This window comes from Cervus elaphus, chromosome 14 (assembly GCF_910594005.1).
Source record: "Cervus elaphus chromosome 14, mCerEla1.1, whole genome shotgun sequence".
Taxonomy (NCBI): Eukaryota; Metazoa; Chordata; class Mammalia; order Artiodactyla; family Cervidae; genus Cervus; species Cervus elaphus.
Window position 1 is genome coordinate 6796423 of NC_057828.1, and position 9123 is coordinate 6805545.

The following is a 9123-nucleotide window of genomic DNA, read 5'->3' on the forward strand; positions in this document are numbered from 1 at the left end:
TTCCATGCTGAGCTGTGCTTCTCACAGCGTCCCTCCTGGCTAAGCAGTACCAGGCTGTGGCCTGAGGGAGAAGAGAGACAAGGGCAGAAACCAGGCCTGGAGCCTGAACCCCAGGAACCCAGTGGACCGGGAAAGAGCCTTTGGACCCTGCCTCTCCTTGGGGTGCAGACACCTGGGCAGATCAAATGGGCCTGGGAGGGAGTGGGAGTCAGGACCCAGAGAATACCCGAGGGATTAAGGTTTGCATGTAGGCACCAGATGACTATTTGAGGTCAGTTTTAAGTTGTCAAGGAATTCTGGCTTCCCTAAAACACCTCTACTTGATCCAGAAAACTCTTCAGCTTGCAACACCCCGCTCATTCCCGCCAAGAAGCTTCCCCCTCTTGCCTTTGATGCCCGGCTTGCTCCAGCCCTGTGCTCACACCCTCCTCAGGCGCTGTCTGGTCACTCACTGACCCCTGTAACGGCCATGTCCCCAGCAGGCCAGGGCTCTGGACTCAGCATCTCCCCTGGCCCCTGGCAACAGGGGCTCAATCCATGTTTATTCAGTAAGCTAGAGACCAGAAACAGGGAACTGTCTTTTGTCTCTACCTGTTGTGTGACCTCAGGTTGGGTTCTAAACCTCCAGGGTCAAAGAAGGCCAGCCCCGCTCACACACACCCCTTTAATCAGAAGCCAATAATGACCTTTAGAAACCCTCTCAAGAAGCGTCTAACAGTTTTTCCCAGGCTGGCATGGGGTGAGGGAGAAGGTTCAAGGAAGAACACTGTCATTTTTATGTCTTTCCCCAAACTGGGATTATTTTCCTTTGCTCCAAGCAACCAGCAGAGATGTGTGGGGAGAGGAAGGGTCTGGAACTTGGAGCGTTGCTCTGCAGGCCTCTGGGCTGTTTTCTGTCCTCAGCTGGGTTGCAGCCTGGCCTGGACTGGTGGTTGCTGATGCAGAGGCCCCGGTTTGCAGGGGGTGGGTGACTCTTAGCACAATGAATTCATAAATTCCTGTCGGTTTTATACACCTGTCTTCTCTACTGGACTTCCTCAACTGCTCTGGAGGGCAGGAATCACATTTTATCCAAATTGAGATCCTCAAGGCCGGATACAATGCCAAGTACACATTAGATGCTCAGTTACATAGTTTAAGGCCGTTTTAAAAAAAAAAAGCATCGTAACCTCCCTGCTAGTCTTATGTCTGGGGCACCCTTGCCTCTCTTTATGGAAAGAGCTTCTTAAAGTTTCCTCATGCTGATGGGAGGAGGAACCTGTCACTGGCCTCCATTCTTTTAGCTGGAGGGGTGGGCCTTTCTCCTCTGGGCTGCTCCTGAGACTAATTCTTTGTTTCTATTTATTTCTAGCCCCAAATATGCCTCTTAGGTTTTCCTGTCACCTGGCCTGACACCCCAACCACCCCAGCTGCATCTCTGCAAAGCCCCACCCAGACATGAAGGTTCACCCCTGGCTTCCTGACAGCACTCACCCCATGGCAGCCACAGCTATTTTTAGCAGAGCTAAGTGACCTCACTGCCTCCTGTTTTTGACATCCTCCAGAGACCTCAGTCCTTGCCTGCCCCCACCCAGCATCACTTCCTCCTTTTAACAACAACAGATACTGGGTTTCACTTTCCGTTGCTTTTGCTCATCCTCCAGCTGCCTGGGTTTCCTCCTGGAGGGTGAGTGAACCTCAGGCCAGCTCAGGGAAGATCTCTGGTGCTCGCACCCCCTCCAGGCTGGCACCTCCAACCTTAAGCATTTAGGGCCCTCAGACCCATTTGTTTTTGTTAAAAGCTGTCAGAAATTCTCCATTTCTGGGTCAGGATCCCAAAATCTGATTCAAGTTCTCAGCCTGACCTAAATCTTTCCTGCTGTCAGGGTTGCCAGATTAGTAAATAAAAATACAGAATGCCCATTTAAATTTGAATTTCAGATAAATAATACATACTTTTTAAGTTTAGTATGTTTTAGGTAATATTACACTACAGAATTATTCATTGTTTAATTGAAATTCAAACTCAACTGAGAAGAGAATCCTGCATTTTGTCTGGCAACCCTACATGCCATACTCCTTATTGGTAGAGCAGCAATTTTTAATGTTTCGGTCTCTTTAGACTAAAAAATTATTGAGGACACTCAAAGAGCTTTTATGTCGGTGAAATGATGTTTACCATATTATCAATTAAAACAGGAACTTGAAAATATTTATTAATTTATTTTAAAAGAACAGTCTAAAAAAGCAATGGTAATAACTCACTACATGTGTATATATACAAAACACTTTTTACAAAAAAAGCTATTTTTTTCAAAACGAAAAAAATTAGTGAGAAGAGTAGGATTGTTCTACGTTTTTGCAAATGTTTTTAATGGTTGGCTTAATGAAAAAGAGATAAATGTTTTTTTAATTAAAAAAGTTAATTGCCGTAACAAAAAACATAAAATTTACCATCTTAACTATCTTAAGTGTGCGGTTCAATAGTATTAAGTATGTTCACGTTGTGCAGGACTGGATGCTTGGACCTCCTCAGCATTCAGCCTGCTATAATAGCACACACCGTGAAGCTTCTGGAGGATTCCACCACGCACTCATGAGAGCATGAGAGTAAAAAGGCAAATGACGTTTTCACGTTGTGATGAAAACAGTTTGACCTTGTGTATCCTGTGAAAGGACTTGGGGATCCGCCAGGGCACCCCGACTACCCTTGAGACCCGGTGCTCCAGAGCGACACCAGAGACTTCACTGATGACCAGTACCTGACTTTCATCTGCGCTGGGTACAGTACGATACACCACACATGGCTGAATGTGATTCCAAGCTGCGTCTTATTTCTGAGCTAAGCGGTGGGGGTGGGAGAGACTGAGGCTGGGTCTTGCCTAGTGCCCTAGCAGGGATGAAGAAAAAATGGGCCTAGAAAGACTCGTGACCTAGGGACCTAGCAATGTCACACAAGCTGTGAAGCATACCAGGCTGGCTTAGAGAGACAATTCTGCCTCATCTTGAGGCTCCGGGAGACTAAAGAAGGCAAACTCCTCCAGGCAGGGAGGAAACAATGGATGCTTTTCTTAGGACATGGTCAGTGAACCAATATGCTCAATGCCCCAACCCGCCCTCATCCATGGCTGGTGAGGCGGGAGCTGTCCCTGCCCGATGCCTGCTCATTCTGACCCTCACCCTCCTTTCCTGCCACAGCTAGTGGCTATGAGGAAGGACCGCTGGGCCCTCACGTTTCTACTGAGTGGACTCAAGCGAGACTCGGTCTTGGGGCCTGCACACCGTGAGACCCTAGGGGGGCTTATTCCTTTCCTGACCAACCTAGTGACCAAGGACTGGTGGCCCACGACAGCCAGGGGTCTACCCCTCATCCACACGAGTGGTCCCGTTACAGCCAAGTCCAGGGGAACCTGGACACATTTTCTGTACCAGACACACACCCTTAGCACGCGCACGTCTGTGCTGTTCACGGTCATCCTGTGGGTGTTTTTTTATGGCTTCAACTTTATTATATACACATTCCTTGAGGGAGGGAGCCATGCCTTGACTGCCTCTGTCTTCCATGGCGCCGGCAACAAAGTAAGGTCTCAATACGTGTTGATGGGTTTATTAGGGGGTGAGTTTTCACTGGTGTAACTATCAGATTCCCTTTTCTAAGGGGCTGGGGCCATGGAAGCAGGCGGAGGCCCTTTATTAAACATTTATTGAGCACCTTCTCCCACTCCTTCGTTTTCTTTGGGGAGGTGTTGCTTACAAAGCACGTTTAGGAGTCATCCTGTGATATCCCGGGGCAGCAGAGCTGACGTGAGTGCACTGGGAAAGTGACTGTCTAAGTGATTGCACTGTGCTCTGCCTACAGGAGGAATGTGCTAAGCCAGGGAGCTTGTCTCTGGGGTAGTGTGCGTGTGGGAGGCTCTCCAGAAGCCTGCTGGGGGAGGGCACCCTGAACCAGCCACCTGGTGTGTCCTGGCTGAGAGGCTGCCATGCCACGCAGGCCGTTCATGGCCACAGTCTTCTCTGCCCAGCTTCCATGCTGAGTAAGCTTCCCTCTGAATCTCAGCTTCCCATTGTGTGGAAGCAAAGGGTGAACACGCTCATCAGCAACCCAAGAGCCTGGTTGGTTTGACAGCAGTTTACAAACCAACAAACTGACGTTCTGGCTGTGTCTGTTCATCTCCTGTAGCTTTGTAAGTCTGCCCCTGAGTCTCCTGGGCCTGTGGCTAGCAAGATTTCTGAGCAGCCATGGGAGGCTCAGACCCTGAATTGAGAAAGCGTCTCAAAGGGGACCTGGCCACCACGTGAGACTCTGAGGAGGAACCAGCCAGCTCTCCCCAGGTGCCATCCAGCCAACGGCTTCTCCATTCCTAGAGCACTGGGCTTAGAGACAGAGCCAGGCCAGGGGTCCTTCAGCAGAAGGGGGGCTCCATGCCAGGGGCCGACCTGCTTCGGTAGGAAGCCAAAGGACCAGGAAGACACTGCAGACCAGGCTGGAGGTGGATTCGGAATCCAGCCAGAGAACTTTGAAAGGTCACTGCACCCTTCTCCCTGCTGCTGGGTGAGGCATTGGTCAGCGCTGCTGGGGAGCTGGGTCAGCACCCCTGGGAGCTGGCGTCCTCCGAGGAGGGGGAGGTAGGGACGAGCAGGGAGGAGGTGGAACCGGCTGGGCCCTCGCTTCCACCCGGAAATGAGATTTTGGCCTCTCCGGCTGGGAAAATCCCGCTGTGCTTTTCTGTTTATTAGGGAAGCTGAGTCAGTCTCCTATCTCCTAAAAAACTGTTGTTTCTAGAATCTCATTGGTCAAAGCCGGCACTCCCCTCTCCCAACAGCTTCCTTTTCTCTGGGGAATTCCTGTGGGGGTAGGTGACAGAGGGGAGGAATTGGAGAGTGAGACCTGAAATCAGAGTTTTTGCCCATTTATGGACTTGAAGCCCCCTCCCCAGCTCTAGGATGACTCATTCCCCCAACCTGACCTAAACATCCCCAGAGGGGAAAGGGTGAAATTGAGTCAGGGGATTAGCCAGAGTGAGGAGCGGAGAGCCTGAGAAGCATAGGGTGCGGTGCTAAGTGGCTTCAGCCGTGTCCGATTCTGTGCGACCCCATGGACTGTAGCCCCCCAGGCGCCTCTGTCTGTGGGATCCTCCAGGCAAGAATGCTGGAGTGGGTTACTGTGCCCTCCTCCAGGGGGTCCTCCTGACCCAGGGATCCAATCTGGGTCTCTTATGTCTAACCTGCCTTGGTGGGTGGTTCTTACCACGTGTCACCTTCTTATGAAAAACAGTCAGTAAGGAGGATTTTAGAGCCAAAAGCAGGCAGAATAAAAGAGAGAGAAACAAAAAGAAAGAAGTTTGCAACCTAGAGAGGAAGCTGCCTGCCCAGTGGCATGAAATTTCTCTAAAGGCAGCAGCTCTGTAGAGATAGGCCATTAAAAGCCCTCACTTGGAGTCAGTCCTCCAACTCTGGAGTCATCAGAGCCACTCACCAGGCCTGTTAAAATATGGGCTGTGCAGAAGCTCGCCCGTGATCTGAAGCAGAAAGTTCTGAAACAGCGGAAGAGATCCGGGGATCCGGGAGCTGGCTTGTTCTCTGGGGCCTGGGCTGTACAAGGCGACTCCCCTCCCCTCTGCCAATGTCAGAGGCAGAGCCCTGGCCCAGGAGTGGCATTTCCAATGTGCTTATAAAATCTATAAAATCTATAAAGGTCTTTTAGCACAGCCCTCTTGTATGGGAAGACAAAGGACGATCCGCCGCAGTCTTCTCCTTCCATCCCTGGGAGAAGCCTGTGTCTTCCTCAGGAGGAGAAAGTCAGTTGCATACAGGCAAAACTGCCTTCCTGACCCAGCAACACCCATCTCCCCCACTGTGGAGCTTTCACAAGCTGATCAGCCACAGAATAACTGCTTTCCTAGTCAAGGCGTGCACGCTAAGTCGCTTTAGTTGTGTCTGTCTCTGTGAGACCCCACAGACTACAGGCCGCCAGGCTTCTATATCCATGGGATTCTCCAGGCAAGAATACTGGAGTTGGTTGCCATGCCCTTCTCCAGGGGATTTTCCCGACACAGGGATCGAACCCGTGTCTTTTTCATCTCCTGCATTGGCAGGCAGGTTCTTTACCACTAGCGCCACCTGGGAAGCCCTTCCTAGTCAATGAAATCCAGGAATCTTTAGCTCAGGGACTTCAGAGATCAACTAAGCTGATTTTCCACCCAAAGCAGAAATTCTTTCCTAAAAACAACTCCTAAGTCTTTATCTCCAACTCACATGTCTTTCCAAAATTCCAGACTCCTTATACCGTTCATCTCCATTGGAGATCTAAGTGCTCCCTAGCTTCCTGCCCCAGCCCCAGTCTCTTATAAATGCCAAGGCTGCTCAGCTAACCCTTTGTCCTGGGTCCTTCCCAGCTCAGACATGCTCTGGCTCTCAATGAGTCTCCAGGTTCTGACTGGCAGAGCTGAGCAGAAGCTCTGGTGGGGTGTGCGCACTATGTCATGCAGAGGACTGCCGTTCCCCACCCATCTGAGTTGCCATTTCCCCTTCCTGCCAGCCCACCAGAAGGGTCCGAGGCAGCCCAACTGGATGGGGTCCCGGGGGGATCGGATGGCTCCTTCTGACTTGCCGCAGGGGTCTCAAGTGGAGCCCCCATGCTCCCCAGCGAGGGGGTTTCCACCCAGGGACAGCCTGGATGGACTTGCCCCAGGGAAGGGCTCAGGGCGTGGAGAGAATTCTGACCAAGACTTTCTGGTCTGGTTTCTTAAGGCCCTTTCCTGTCTCCCAAAGTTGCCCCCCGGTGGTTGTCTGGGTTATTCACATTCCGGAAGCGCTGATGTGGCACTAAATATTCCTAGGGCCCCAGACATCCCCCCTGGGGCTCAGAGTCATCTCTCTGAGTCTACTTTCTGGAATGTTTTTGGTATGAAGCATCTGGCAGGTGAGGGGAAGGGCCCAGCAATATGGAATCCATATCCCCAGAGCCTGGGTCTCTTTACGGACTGGTATAATAGATACTCTCTCCCCCACCAGAGTCTCTTTCCCCAGCGGCCTGCCCACTCCCAGGTCCATTCTCTCCTGCCCACACCTCCCCCCCTCTGGCTTGAAAGAGATTAAGCAAACAAAGCTCAAAGAGGACGAAAGATCTCAGCCCTGGAGAATTCCATGGACTGTGTAGTCCATGGGGTCCAGAGAGTTGGACACGACTGACAGCTTTCCCAGCCACAGCCCCGTCTTAGACAGTCCACCCCCAGCAGTGCTGGTGGGATGTGCTGCTGGAGCTGTGGTGTCCCTTCTGCCATTCTGGCTCCCCTACCAGCTTCTCTCTGTTCTCACTTACCCTCTGCTTTTCCAGCTCCCTTTCGAGCCTTTGGAGGGAAGGGGAAGGCATTTGGAACAGAAATAACTGCTACCCTCATTGTGTCTAGACAAAAGCAGGACCTGCACATTTGTAGTTCCATTCACTGATATTCACGGGTATTCTCCCAACTCTCCAAAGCCTATCTAGATTAAATAAATCCCACATCGCCCACTCCTGCTGAGATTTGGCATTCCCCCAGACCTGGATTTCAAGAGATGTGGTTTTATCCCTGGGATGGGAAGATCCCCTGGAGGAGGAAATGGCAATCCACTCTAGTGTTCTCGCCTGGGAAATCCCACAGAAAACCTGGTGTCGCAAAGAGTTGGACATGACTGAGTGATTAACACTTTTCACTTTCACCTGCTGGTTCAGTGGTAAAGAATCCTCTTTCAATGCAGGAGACACTGTTTGATCTCTGGGTCAGGAAGATCCCATGAAGTAGGAATGGTAACCCATTGCAGTATTCTTGCCTGGGAATCCCATGGACAGAGAAGCCTGGGGGGCCACAGTCCCTGGGGTCACAAGAGTTGGACATGACTTGGTGATTAAACCACCATCACCAAGTGGTTGATACATAAGCACTTAAATGGTAGCCCCTGTTACCTCCTAAATTGCAATTATTTTCCATCACCCCATTTCCCCTTCACCATTATCTGAATTTTTCTATTGAACTTTATTTTTAATACATGCTGGCTTGCTGTTCAGTCTGCATCCTCTTTGAGGTTAAGATCTGTGTTGTACCAGCAACAGAGCAATTACCTCTGTCTTTCACAGAGCTTTCACTTTTTTCCTGAGTCAGTGAATAAACGAACACAGTTGACTCCACATCTGAACTCTCTGCTTCTTGGGTAAAGATTCTCTCTGAAGCTTTTCCAGAGTTTGATACACAGCTCCGCATTCATTTGGACCACAAACAAAGATATCAGACTGAAATATCCCATTTGCAGCCTGAACAGTTTGCTTCCTTTCCCATCCTGACCCCACAGTTACCTGGGCTCCTCACTTCTTTCCCAGACTCAGCAACTTTGCCAGCTTCGCACACCAGGGAAGGGGGAGGAGAGGGCAGGTGCTCCACGCCAGCAGGCACTGCAGGCTGGCGGGAGGGCAGGTGTGTGGAGCGGGCAGCTGGAGCTGGGCAGGACTGGGGCTGTTTGGGGGCCTGTGCACAGCAGAGGTGGGTAAGGCATGGGGGAGGGAGCCTGCTTGGAGCCGGAGCCAGCCGGTTGCCGGCCTGCACTTTGTCCTTATCCTCCCTTTCATCCTGGCCCTCGGAGCCTGGGAGTTTCTCAATGGAACTGGCGTCCGGGAAATGCTCTGCAGGGGGTGGAGAGGGCTGGCCAATGAGGGGGGCATTCCAGGCATTCTTTACATCCTCCAGGAGCCAGGCAGTTGGGCGCAGAGTGCCGAGAAGCTGCCCTGAACTAGAGGGAAAAGGATTTCTTTGGAAGGAGAGAATAAAGGTGGCGGGGGGTGCCTTCAAGCAGCGAGGGACAGCGCTGGGTGGGGGAGGAATGGAAGGGCTATATAACCTGACAAACCCAGTTCTTCAGCGCTAAAGGCAGAAAGGGCAAATTGGGACCCCCAGTCCAGGGCTCTCTCCCCTCTGTGCTTACAAGGGCAGAACTGCTGCTGGAGATATACCTGCGAGTCTTTTGGAGCTAAGAGCCGGGTTTTTGTTGTGTTTTGCTTTCATTAAGCAGGTTCTCCATTTTTCACTCCAGAGTCCAAGGAAGTGTTAGGAGAAAACTCAAAGATCTGTGTCCCACTACCCAAACAGAATGACTGAAGCTATTTTCCAA